Genomic DNA, 14,219 nt, shown 5'->3' with positions numbered 1-14,219 from the left:
AGCTTAGTGGATAGAGCATTGGCCTATGGACTGAAAGGTCCCAGGTTTGATTCCAGTCAAGGGCATGTACCTTGGTTGCGGGCACATCCCCAGTAGGAGGTGTGCAGGAGGCAGCTGATCGATGTTTCTCTCCCATTGATGTTTCTGACTCTCTGTCCCTCTCCCTTCCTCTCTGTAAAAAATCAATAAAATATATTTAAAAAATATTTTTTATTAATTTCAGAGAGGAAGGGAGAGGGAGAGACAGAAACATCAACAATACCTCCTGCATGCCCCCCACTGGAAATCAAGCCCACAACCCAGGCATGTGCCCCAACTGGGAACTGAACAGAGACCTCCTGGTTCATAGGTTGATGCTAAACCATTGAGAAATACTGGTCAGGCCCATCTGAGACTTTAATTCTCTGTATTCCCCCATACAGTAGCAATTAGGACTTCTTAACTTACAAGGAAACAGTAGCTTGAGCCAAAAAAAGGTATCCTATATAATAAAAGCATGATATGCAAATCCGACTGAATGGCCGAACGACTGGTCGCTATGATGAGCACTGACCACCAGGGGGCAGATGCTCAATGCAGGAGCTGCCCCCTGGTGGTCAGTGTGCACACCACTCAGCCAGAAGCCAACACTAAGGAGCAGCCAGCCGGGTGGTAAGGAGCAGGGAGCAGGTGGATGGTAAGGAGGGAGGGGTCCTGGACTGCAAGAGGGTGCAGGCTGGGCTGAGGGGACCCCCCCCCCAGTGCAAGATTTTTGTGCACTGTGCCTCTAGTTGCATTATAATGAAAGAGGGCAAATTCAGAAAAATTCCAGTGCTGCTGTGTCTCAAGAAGATATTGCAGGTAGAAGTAGAAAACTGAATGGCCTGTTTCTTTCATTTAAAAAAAAATAGATATTTATTTATTTATTAAATTAATTGGGGTGACAGGAGAAGATTTGGCTTTGGGTGGTGGGCACTTGGTGCAATATACAGATTTTGTAACATAGAAACCCACACTTGAAACCTAAATTGCCTGTTTCTTACCTCTGCTCCTGTTACAAGTCTCTCTCTCTCTCTCTCTCTCTCTCTCTCTCTCTCTCTCTCTCTCTCTCTCTCTCTCTCTCTCTCTTCCCAGGTTGATGTCCTTCATTTAAATTATTCATCTATATCAGAGGTGGGGAATATCAAGCCCTTGGGCCTTATGAGGCCTAGGAAATGTTTGACCAAATATAGCAGGTCAATTTTTAAGCTGATAATTTTGTATGGCCTAGGAATGATATTATGAATATCCAAATGGCCCTTGGCAGAAAAAGGTTCCCCACCCCTGGTCTATCTGAAGGGATTACTTCTCTATAAAACTAGAAAATAATACATAATGAAGAAAAATATGATTATGATAATAATGATGATGGTGGTGATGATGATGTAACTACTTGATGCGCCTGAAAACAAGGGTAATATCTAGCTAATAGGGTTGTTGTTAAATATTGGACAAAATCATGTATGGAAGAATCTAGCCAAGTTCCCAACACAAGGCAAATTAAAGGTCAAGTATGTTTGCAACACAAAGGGCCTTGCGTTCTGGCTTAATGGAAATATTAGTTAGCAGTCATCAAACACTTACTGTGTGCCAGGCAACTTCTGAATTTAAGGCTTAAGGTAAATTATCATCTTTTGTTGTTGTTACCAAAGATATTTTTCCATTGAAGGGAAGGAGCCTGTAACCCAGGTATGTGCCCTTGACCAGAATAAAACTGGGACCCTTCAGTCTGCAGGCTGACACTGTATCTACTGAGCCAAACCAGCTAAAGTGGTAAATTATTATTTTTAGTATTCTTGACAACTGTAGGAGGAGGAGGATCTCATTATACCCCTTTGCCAGATGAGGAAACTAAAATAGCAGACGAGAAAGTATTAGAACCTGGAATTGAAGCTTGCCGGTCTGACTCGAGGGCTTGTGTGCTCTTAACCTCTGTGTTACAGTAACTCTCAGTTTGAATTTTAACCCAAAGACAAAGGCAATCAAAGGGTTTAACCCAGCCGTGGGCAAACTAGCCCGTTTGAGATGAATAAAACTAAAAAAAAAAAAGACCGTACCCTTTTATGTAATGATGTTTACTTTGAATTTATATTAGTTCACACAAACACTCCATCCATGCTTTTGTTCCGGCCCTCCGGTCCAGTTTAAGAACCCATCGTGGCCCTCGAGTCAAAAAGTTTGCCCACCCCTGGTTTAACCAATGCAGTTTTAGAAATAATTTGACACAGATTTGGTTTGTTTAAAGATCACTCAGATGATAAAATAGAGAAAACTTTCATGAGATAAAGATTAGCTCTCAGTATTGCTAGTAAGAATAAAAATAATTATGTGCAAAGAAATTAAAAGTACATGCAACTCAAAATAACCTGGATAAACATTTCACAGCCCTGAACCAAAAGGTTCACACCAAGATTACCGTACATGCTGGTTTTTCAGAAAATATAGTTTTCCTGCTTTTCTCCTGTGAGGCAAAAATCTAGCTCACGGTGAGATTACTGGTTCTTGAGTCACTGACAGCGTGCCACACCTCGGGATAAAACAGACTCAGGTTCATGAAGAGATGAGTCAGGTGTTTAGCATTCCCGGGATCAGACTGAGAGGGACCTCCAGAGGGACACATGAGGCCTGAGCTGACATATCTCTGAGGCACAGGCACCCAGAGCAAGCACCTCGTGCTGCAAATTCTCACCCTAACAATTGCACTGGAGAAAAGTCTAATCCAGTCAAAATGTTTCATCTTTATTCCAGGCACAGCTCCAGTTTCCATTTGCAAGTTCATGAGAAAAACTTCAGATTTCTCTGAGCGATTGGTTTTCATACTCAATTTCTCTTTTCTCTCTCTCTCTTTTTCTCTCTCTCTCTCACACACACACACATTTATGCATATATGTATATGTACAAATGTATATATGAAGACATTATACATTAGTGATTAATTTCACTAATTACGGCTGCATACATTAGTGATTAATTTCTCTTTGAAGGTTTAAATAAATTCAGTCCTGACAAATGGATATTCTTTTGTTCCCTTTCATTATAACTCAGAATTCTCTTTAGTTCCTTGTGTTTTTTAGTAGTTTATTTTTGTGTTCTAGGTTCCTTCAAATTCTGCTCAGGGCCCACCTCTGTAAGTAAGTAATTGATTCAGGGCAACAAGAAATAGCTTTTTTATTTCTAGTATCCCGGGTCTGTTTCATGATATTTTAGTCTGTCTTTGCTTTTTCAGGACACGAAGGTCTTGCTGTTCTGGTCACAAGAAGAAAGAAACCCATCTTCTCCCTCCCTGGCAACCAGCCTGCATTTCAGGGGTGAGGCTGTTGGCCTAGATACACTGCAGAGTGATGTGGTCACTTCCCCTGACTACACTTCCAGATGTTATTTTACGGGATACTAACCCATTATATAACCGCTGGATGACCTCTAAATACTGCATATCCCTCTCCTTCACACTTAGGAATGTCTGTGCAGTTATCAAAGATCAATATCAGGTTTATATAGGAATTATCCCCACAGATTTCTATCAAGACCCAGAAATAAAGTGTAACTAAGAAAGGGTCTTTGTGGTTATGCATAGGCAAGGATCTCTCTGGAAAAGGCCGAAAGATTTATTACCCATGACAAAGGAACTGTGGAGATACCAGGATTTTTGCTATTTATTAGATTTCATAGTCATATTTAGATTAATAGATCTCAGAGTATCTTTTATTACCACAAAGACCTGCCTTGCAGAAGGTTCACTTCTTCTTTGCCCTTATGTACTAATATTCAGAACAGCAGAAGAATTCCCTTTTCCTCTACATATCTAAATACATGACATGATGGAGTGTTATTTATTGATTTGAGAGAGAGAGAGAGAGAGAGAGAGAATCACTTAGTTGTTTCACTTATTTATGCATTCATTGCTTGTTTCTTGTATGTGCTCTGACTGGGGATCAAACCCACAATCTTGGTGTATCAGGACAGCACTAACTGAGCTAGCTGGCCAGAGTCAATGGAGTGATTTTTAGAATTTATTTTACTGTTTAGAGTTTATTTATGTATCTTTTAGTGTTTATTTTTTCCAAAACAACATCTAAATTTAAGCACAGGTGAAATGAAACAACAACTTACAATTATTAGATGAGACTATTTCTATTATTCAACTAACAAATATCTTATTTAGCACCAATTATGTGCCAACAGTTATGTTAAGTATGGAAAATGTATAATCTGTGTTCTACATTTTCTTAGGATGCAGAAAGTGAAAGGAAAATGTTGCTTCCCCTCTAATAATGAGAATAAGCTGGATAATATACAGAATCATAAAACGTTTTTAGTCTATTAAGAATCTAAGAGCACAGGGTGACCTAATGAACTGAAATGCAAAAGGTGACAAGTCTCTGATGAAAGGACTTACCTTTGGCAGAGCAGTGAGAAGAGGAGGAAGCTACGTGTGGGTAAGAAGAAAATAGATGAAATTTTTATTTTTATTTTTTTTGCTGCCTGGACCTGGAATAGAATCGTGACCTCCTGGTTCATGGGTCGATTCTCAACCACTGAGCCACACTGGCCAGGCTTAATTAATTGATAAACACTGAGGCACAAAGATCACATTACCCACCCAATTCCTTCCCTGGCCTTCACTGAGAGCTCACAAAGAAGACTGGGGACAGAAAAGAGGAAATAAAAGAGACTCTGTGGTGCAAGTGTTCATGGCCTGAGTCTGATGGTGAAGAAAGGTAATGAAAGAAGCCTTCCGCATGCCAGGCACTGAGAGCTGGGAGCTGGCACTCATCACTGGAGGAGGCAGGGGCGCTGCAGGAGATCACACTCCCCAAGAAATAGGTGCGCAGGGCCACCTGAGCCTGCAGGAGGACAGCAAGATACCCTCCAGCGCTCCAGGCCTCATACTGATTATAAGGAAGCATCACTCTGACACTGGGGAGTTGAAGACTGTAACGCATAGAATGTAACTAAAGCAAAAATAATCTCAGATCAACCAAAGCAGGCAAGAAAAAAGGAATAGGGGAGACAGAGTGGGTGGGACAAATAGAAATCAAGCACTGACATGGTAGACAGAAATCCACCCATCTCAGTAACTATTTTAAGTGCAAATGGATTCAACACACTAACAGATAGGCTGGATTCTAAAAATGGCCCAACTATATATTCTGTTTGTAAATAACACATGAAACACAATCAAGTTGAATAATGAAGTTATAAAATGATATACAGGGTGGGGGGAAAGTAGGTTTACAGTTGCGAGCACATGAAACACAGAGTTTATATTATTATTTATTACTGTGGTTTTTTTCCATACAAAGAACTTAAAACCTACTTTTGCCCCACCCTCTAGTTTTCAAACACTACACTTAAATTGGTGTCACTTGTGATTTAAAAAGGTGCCCGCCTGATAATACCTGGTTATAGAAATCCATCTACCTTTCCATGTTGATGCACCTGTACCCTGTAAAACATCCTATACCTCCATCTCTATGCTCACACTATGCTTTATTTGCCACACTTTCTATTTTTCACTGAACAGCACCCATGTATTTTTCTGATTGTTTATTATGAACCTAATACTATGAAACAATTAAACTCACCAAAGTCATCAAAGTTTACAATCTCATTGGAGAAGCATGACACAGAAAGATAGCGAGTGTTAAAAGATTTGGCAAGGGTAGTCCATCTACAGATACTTGGAAAAGTAAGTCTCACAAGGATAACGGTGAGACAGACAATGCTTTGAAGTTATCAGCAGCCTTCTAATCTCACTGTGTGCAGTCTTCCCTTCCTCTCAAACTTTTCTTAAAAACAGATAAAAATATAATCAAAGTAAAGATCTGATTGTATTATTTCCCTTTGTAAAATCTTCCTCCCCACTGACCCCACTCTCACTGGCAGGTGGGTCTACTCAGTACTGTTAAAATCCAATGTATCCCCAGCCCGACACTGCAGCCTTCCTTCCTCCCCAGAACCTTGAACACTCTCCTGGATTGTACTCCAGGCCCCCACCCTCCCTACACACACACACACACACACACACACACACACACACACACACCAAAGCCCTGCCCACTTTCCTGTATTCGAATGCCATGCTTCCCTATCATATTGTTGGGTCCTGACACTATGCCTACCTACTTCATCCAGGCACTACTTACCTGGGGGTCTCTTTCCAAGCTTTACAACCATGTTATGCCACCATTTGAACCCAGTGGGCTCCGGCTGCCACGTCCCACCAACTGTAGAACATGTCCCCTTAAATATCAATAGTGCCTCCATCACATCACCATGTGTCATTGGAATCCATGTACTGGACTGTTGTTTCCCTTTATTCCATACCATCCCACCTGTGAGGCCCTGCACTGCTTCACAAATAGAGGCTTCTCACACTATTCCCATTCCATTTGACTCTCCCCTAGGCAAGTTCTAATCTCCTTTCTCCACAAAGAAAGAACAAAGGATCGGGAGCAATATGACAGGATTGAAATAAGCAAGAATTATTATCAAATTGAAAGATAGGGAGGTACAGGTACTGGTTTTTAATACAGAGGAGACAGGCTGGGTCCCGGTCTCATAACGAAGGCTTTGGAGCTCCCAAAGCATCGAATGATATGAGGGTATGAAGTAGAGGATGGTGAGTTTATAGAGGCAGGAGTCCTAGGTAAAATAAGTGTTCTAGAAACAAAGAACATGGGTGATCCTAATTTATGGCACTGGGATATATTCACTTATGGGCATGTTGGTAGACGACCAAGCCCACACCTGTTTTATAATAATAGATCAGTCACAGCTAGGATGATTTACCTTCAAAAGTAGTGTTACAGTACTCATGCTAAGGAAGGCATAAATAATTCTCCAAGTCATTATTGGCCAACAGTGGTGTATAATTTTTCTGTCAGGTACAGTTAAAGGGAGAATTATTAACTCAAAACCTACTACTTTACGTTACATAAAATAAACATTGAAAAGGATATGGCAAAATGAAAAAAGAATTGGCTTAGGTTTAAGCTGTGGGATAAAGTACTGGTTTTTCCAAATACCCTGAGTCAGGCTTTTGAGCTCACCGAACCTCAGTTTTTGCACCTGTAAAATGGGCTATTAAAACTTGCCCTACCTATCTCAGGTTATTGTAAGGAACAATATAAACAATACACTACCATTCATGAGTAGTTATTTTGTCCATTATTATTATGGCCATTTTCACAGGCATAGTGTCTCATAATCTGGTTAATATAATGTCTTGTTTTTGACATATAAATAGTCATTAGGAGTTTTAAATCCCCTTTTTAACACAGGATATTTGAAGATCTGCTTTTGAGGCCAGAGTTTTCAGCAGAGACCAGGATAATTCAGCCGCCAGCTATAAAGCATAACAGCAAGCTCCAAAAACACTACTCGGTTCTGAATGGAAAAATACTTCTGCCAAACCAAGTCTTAGGGGATTTATAGTTGTTTCTCATGTGTCCCCGTGAAAACAGCATCTTTCAAATTTCATTTTTTATGGGGCTGTTAGGATAACAAGTATCATCTGTTTTCCAGGCCTGGGAAATGGATCCAGTTAAACTGAATTTAAGGATGAGATGTATTTTAGGGAATCCAGTAACTTACATCTTGAAGGCAGGGACAGCACTGATTGAAATAAGCACAGGTGTGTGGCCTCCAGCTTATCGTTGGCACATTCAGGTCTGCCTCTGCTCAGACAGCTCCCAGACAGACATTTCAGAACTGGCATCAACACCTTCAGGGGACAACAGCCAGAGAAATATTTGACAACCAATCATGTTACAACTGACTAGGAAATGCTATCTTCACTCTTCATCATTCCCACCCTCTGGGCAGATTAGAAAAAGGAGGAGGTCTGTTACAAGCAGACCACATGTCTAAATTCTAAGCATCTGGAACAGTGATGGCGAACCCTTTGAGCTCGGTGTGTCAGCATTTTGAAAAACTCTAACTTAACACATTGCGTACCGCATAGAAATCTCTAAGACATACGCCAGGGACCGCACGTTTTTGGGCAAACTGCACGTTATTTAAATCATCATAATGCACTTTAGGTGTTGTTTTTCAATAATTATAACATTTTTATTTACAAAAACAATTAAACAATTAAAGTTCCTAGTACTTTTTTAACGTATGGTACTGCGTAAGACATTTTCCTCTATGAAGAGGGACCAAACAAAATTTACATAAGTATCTAGATCCGCTCTTTTTCCCATGGGCGTGAAAAACGAGAACACTCGTGAGCGGTCCTTAACAGATGGCGCGCGGAACACCAGAACACTCCTGAGCGGTACGAAATGTGTTAACTCTGGTGCCTTGAGACATATAGAAATTTTTTGATATTTGTAACCATAGTAAAACAAAGACTTATATTTTTGATATTTATTTTATATATTTAAATGCCATTTAACAAAGAAAAATCAAGCCCTAACCGGTTTGGCTCAGTGGATAGAGGATTGGTCTGCGGACTCAGGGGTCCCAGGTTTGATTCCGGTCAAGGGCATGTACCTTGGTTGCGGGCACATCCCCAGTGGGGAGTGTGCAGGAGGCAGCCGATCGATGTTTCTCTCTCATCGATGTTTCTAACTCTATCCATCTCCCTTCCTCTCTGTAAAAAATCAATAAAATATATTTTTTTAAAAAAGAAAAATCAAGCAAAAAAATGAGTTCGCGTGTCACCTCTGACACGCGTGTCATAGGTTTGCCATCACTGCTCTAGAACCATGGTCTTGGAAGAAATTAGAGCCCTGTTCTGATAGGTGTGGGCCCTGCCAGGACCTGCACAAGAGCAGTTTCCTGTTCTTACATTGTCATCCTGTGGGCTGACTGAGACTCTGAGAGATTAAAATGTCAAAACCAATAGGTCTGAATTTCTTAGACCTAGTATGAACATTTAATAAATGAAAATGCCTGGAAAGTTATATGCTAGAACTGAAATATCTTCAAGGGATTCATGCTTTCAAAAAGATAATATTATAAAGAACAATTGACAGCCGGTGTAGTTCAGGAATTGAGCATCCAACTATGATCTGGGACATCACAGTCTGATTCCCAGTTAGGGCACATGCCCAGGTTGTGGGCTCCATCCCCAGTGGGGAGCATACAGGAGGCAGCCAATCAATTCTCTCTTATCACTGATGTTTCTATCTCTCTCTCCCTCTCTGATATCAATAAAAAATATATTTTTTTAAAAAAAGAACAATCCACAGCCATTACTACAAACGAATACAACTGTTTTTTAACTTTACATCCCCCATGTCTGAGACACCAGACTAAATCATTTACCTCCTATCAAGGAGTTTGGATATTATTCAAGTAGAAAGATATCCCCCTCATGATGTCTGCCATTCAACTTCCACGTATCCCACCCCCATCCAAGAAGATTATGCAGAGTTTACATTTTTGTAGCCTGCATTATGAAAACCACAGATTTATGGAATGTGAATTTCCACATTACTAGCCTGTCCACCTTGAAATATTCCTGAACTATGGGGAGTCATTACAGATTTTAAGCAGGGGCGTGACATCTGTCACCAGTGCTCTGGTGAGGATTGGAAGAGGGCATGGCTGGACGTGGAAAGGTATGTTAGGAGGCGATAGCAGTCACACAAGTTACAGATCATGATAGCTTAAGATAGGCATGTGCAGAACAACAGATTGCATAGATATTTAAAAATCAGGATTGGCAGAAGTTCATGACTAATTGCATGTTGTGGCTGAGAAGGAAAAATAAATCAGTGATAACACCTACATTTCTGATTTCAGAAACTCGGTGGATGTTGATGCCATTAACTAAAAGGATGAAAATGAGCACGCTTTGGGGATGGGAAAAAGACGATGTATTCAGATTAGTGCATTTTGCACTTGCTAATGGATTGTGCATCTATGTATAAGTTGGAGGTGAGAGAGCTGTGACCTCCTGGTTCATATGTTGATGCTCAACCACTGAGCCATGCTGGTCGAGGTCATAGGCATCTTTAAGATGGTCCCAATCCCATCTTCTGATATTCAGTCTTTCTGTAATACTCTCTCCTTGACTAATTTGCTTCTGCCAATAGAATATGGGATCATTGAGGATATATCTCTTCCAGGATTAGGTTATAAGGATTGTGAATTCTATTTTACTAGTACACTCTATTGCTTTCACAGCTTGCACACTTAGATGAAGCAAACTGTCACATTGGAGAGGCCATATGATAAGGCACTGAGGGTGGCCTCTGGCCAACAGTGAGCAGGAAACTTCAATCCAAGAACCTGCAAGGAACTGAATACTGCCTGCAAGCTGTGAGTGACCTTCCCCAGTTGAGCCTTCAGATGAGACTGCAGATCATGGGTGGGTACCTTGATGCATGCATACTTTGAGAGGTCACACAGCAAAGAATCCCATGAAATTGTGCTCAGATTCCTGGCCTACAGCAACTGAAAGATAATAAGTGTGTGTGGTTTAAACCATTAAGTTTTGGAGTAATTTGTAATGTCACAATAGATAACTTATTCGTGAGCTCTGGAGATGAAGCCTAGATTTGGGATTTACCAGAACATAGACAATATATACTGACTGTGAAAAGGCTCAACAGAAACAGTGTGTAGAAATGGAGAAAGGGGAATCGGTAATGAAGCTGGAAGAACGGAAAAATTAAGAAGTGGGTGTAGTACCAGGAACCCGAGAAGAACTATAAAGAAATAGAGATCTGAAAAGCTGGGAATTGCAAGCTTCAGGGAGGCATGACCAAACATCAAATGGCGAGATGATTGAAAACTGCTTTTAGCAACAAGGTGAACTTTGCTTACCTTGATGTGAACAATTTCAAAGAAGTGATTTGGCGCAGGCAGATTTCAATAGATTGGGACAAAACACAAAGCTGGAAGGTAAAGGAAACTTCTTTGAAGAAGCTTGGCTGTTGAGAGAAGGAAAACGGTAACGTGATATTTGCAGTAAAATGAAAAGTTGGTGGGTTTTTATGACAGAACAGAGACTGGAGCATATTTGTGTGATGAGGGCTTCTTGGTTATGCAAATTTTGATTACATTTTCTGTTATTTGTAAAAGAGCTGTTATAAGAGAAACAATAGACAAAATAACTTGCGTGGCTATTCATAGTCCTCCTGCCCTTTTGAAGGTGCTTACATGTCCATGTGCTTATTACATAACAAAACATGGCATCCATTTTCTACATAACATAAACATTTCTGAATATGGTTATATTGGCAGCATAGTTATTTTTAATATTGTATAATATATTGTCAAGTTTGTGTACTATAAATAATCTGTTTCTATTTGTTGGACTTCTAGGTTGTTTCCAACATTTTATAACTGGAAATAATGCTTTGATTAATTGCAGATTTGTTCCAAAACAAAAACAGAAGGCTCCCCCTCAGAGATGTTTTTTGGATGTTTGCCCAAGATAGCACTCTTCATCCTAAAGGGCTCTGAGCTGAAGTCCCTGAAAATGCATGCAAAAACTATAGGGCCTCTTTCTTTGTTATTCTTTTATTATTCCAAATTTCAAAAGCCCAACAGGTGGGCCACTCAAATATACAGAAAGAGATCGTTGAGTGGCCAGGTCGACTTTAAACTTTCTGTGAACCTGAATGTATGTGTTCTGTGTTGCTTTCTACCAGCATGCTGAGGTCCATGAAATACAACAGAGAAGGCCTCAATCATCTTTCTTCTTTTGTTTATTTATATTGTTATATTGGAAGGAAGGTAGCTATCTTTAATACCTTCCTTGCCTTTGCACATCAAGTAAAATAATCCACTCTCCCTGGGAGGGCCCAGTGCCTTGCCAGAAACTATCTTCCCTTTGAGCTTATAGCAATTGTTGCAAATCTGCTAAACATTACATTAGCCAAATCCTTCCTAAGAATCCTATCACATTTCTGGTGAGACGCTTGTTGAAAGTAGCTTTTACTGTGTTTGCAGCAGTCAGCTAAAATGCAACGTTTAAAATAGAGTATGTCATCATCCCTCTCTCACGTTCCCCTCCTGACTCAACCTCTCTCTCTGAGGCCACCCTTCTTTTATTCATCCTGATTTAAATGATGAAGGCATCTTCTTACTTCTCAGCAACTGTGCAGAGCATGATAGTTACCTACAAAAACACAGGGACAACAAAATGGACCAGGTCTTAAAAAATCAACCACTGGGGAAGACACAGGAAGGACATCTCAGAGTAGTGAAGAGCTGTGGTTCTAGAAGGGGTGGGCAAACTTTTTGACTCGGGGGCCACAATGGGTTCTTAAACTGGACCGGAGGGCCGGAACAAAAGCATGGATGGAGTGTTTGTGTGAACTAATATAAATTCAAAGTAAACATCATTACATAAAAGGGTACGGCCTTTTTTTTTTTTAGTTTTATTCATCTCAAACGGGCCGGATCCGGCCCGCGGGCCGTAGTTTGCCCACGGCTGTTAGAACAAAGGGACCTACCTGGGTTCAAATCTCAAGTAAACGGATGAGCTCTGTGATTTGGGGCAAGTTTCTTAAGTGCTCTGATTCCTTAGCTGTAAGACAGGATCTTTACAAGGAACGAAAGGAGGCTCACCACACCACCTGGCTTAAAGTAAGACCTTGACAAATCTGCAACTATTATTATTACCAATAAAAACAGAACTGGGTGCAAAATTAAATAACGTGGCAGTTAGAGACCCTCTGGGTGAAACTGCTGCAGTGGGCAGTCCAGGTCAGGAGGCAGCAGGAGGTTCAAGCAGGGAGAAGCCATGGTGCTGCTCCTGTGGACGGCAGGAGCACAGTGACGGGAGCCCGGGGGCTGCACAAAATGAACAGTCCTGTGGGCAGGCAGTGGGCATCAGAATTCTCTCCATTGGTGGAAGGACTAGTTACCAGGCAGAATTTTACTGGTCAGATTCCTACTCTATTGACGGTGACAGTAGGAGTGAGATTAGATTTCAACCCACAGAAACCAAGACAAGGGGTTAGGCACTGAGAGCCACTAAGACTCAGAGAACAAATGGGGAGCTGTTTCCAAACAGGGTCTGACTAAGCCTGGGATTGTGCCTGGACGCTGAGCTGTCTACCTGGAAGAGGCTCCCTCTGTCCCACCTGCCAAGACTTTCCATGGCTCCCCCCAGCCTGTAGCTGAAAGAACACAGGGAAAATATCTGCACTTTGGAATTGCTAATTGGCTGGGGGGAAAGGTGCTGTGCACACAAGAGTAAACTTGACTGTGCTGGGGCTTGTCAGTCTCTGAGACCATGCTGAGCTTTTATGGGAGGTTAAATAAGATGCGCATATGCATTTTTCCTGGGAAAGAAGCCATAGTTTTTATCCATCTCAAAAGGGTCCATGGTCCATGACCTCACAAGAGAGAATTAATGCTTTACAGAAGTGTTCTTTTTTTAAAAATATATATTTTATTGATTTTTTACAGAGAGGAAGGGAGAGAGATAGAGAGTTAGAAACATCAAGAAACATCCATCAGCCGCCTCCTGCACACTTCCCACTGGGGGTGTGCCCGCAACCAAGGTACATGCCCTTGACCAGAATCGAACCTGGGACCCTTCAGTCTGCAGGCCGACACTCTATCCACTGAGCCAAACCAGTCACGGCCACAAGTGTTCTTTTTAAGCAAAAATCCTGCAACCGACCTCATTTCTTTTCATCCTTATCTTGACCAAATGTGTTTATCTTCTGACGGGATTTTCTCACAGACATGGGCTTCCAATCATTCTATCTTCCGATTTGCTCCTCTCCTCCTTTGTTAAATTCAACCAGTATCTGGCCCTAGCCAGTTTGACTCAGTGGATAGAGCATTGGCCTGCAGACCGAAGGGTCCCGGGTTTGATTTTGGTCAAGGGCGTGTACCTCAGTTGCAGGCTTCTCCCCGGTCCCAGCCCTGGTTAGGGCTCATGCAGGAGACAACCAATTGATGTGTTTCTCTGACGCTGTTTCTCTCTGTCTCTTTCTCTAAAAATCAATGGGAAAATATCCTCAGGTGAGGATTAAAAAAAAAAAAAATCAACCAATATCTGATCCACTAATGAGCCCAATTCTTACGATTAATTATGACTGTATTTTTATACATTTATTAAGTTTTAGTTATTTAAAAAAGCCTATCAGTGGGTTCCTATTGGTCGGGGGCTACTCAGAAAGGGCTCAATCTGTCATCTTGAAATGAGGGGCATTGCCCTTCTCTGCTGTCGTGACTTCAGTCTTTACCCACTCCCTCGTCCTCCACGTCTTTTACTTTTC

General features: G+C 41.2%; 1 long non-coding RNA gene across 3 annotated transcripts in view; it reads right to left on the bottom strand.

Moving 5' to 3' along the window:
- Positions 1-10,908, bottom strand: part of LOC118664543 — a 49,875-nt gene extending 38,967 nt beyond the window's left edge. For all 3 annotated transcript variants that reach the window (XR_004970356.1, XR_004970358.1, XR_004970357.1), the window contains exons 1-2: positions 10,801-10,908; positions 7,615-7,744 (exon numbers count right to left, since the gene is read on the bottom strand). This is a non-coding gene — a long non-coding RNA (uncharacterized LOC118664543). The remainder of the gene's footprint in view (positions 1-7,614; positions 7,745-10,800) is intronic.
- Between the last annotated feature and the right edge of the window lie 3,311 nt (positions 10,909-14,219).

The sequence above is a fragment of the Myotis myotis genome, unplaced genomic scaffold, assembly GCF_014108235.1.
Source record: "Myotis myotis isolate mMyoMyo1 unplaced genomic scaffold, mMyoMyo1.p scaffold_m19_p_10, whole genome shotgun sequence".
Classification (NCBI taxonomy): domain Eukaryota; kingdom Metazoa; phylum Chordata; class Mammalia; order Chiroptera; family Vespertilionidae; genus Myotis; species Myotis myotis.
The sequence above is the reverse complement of the archived record's forward strand: the minus strand, read 5'-3'. Positions and strand labels throughout refer to the sequence as shown.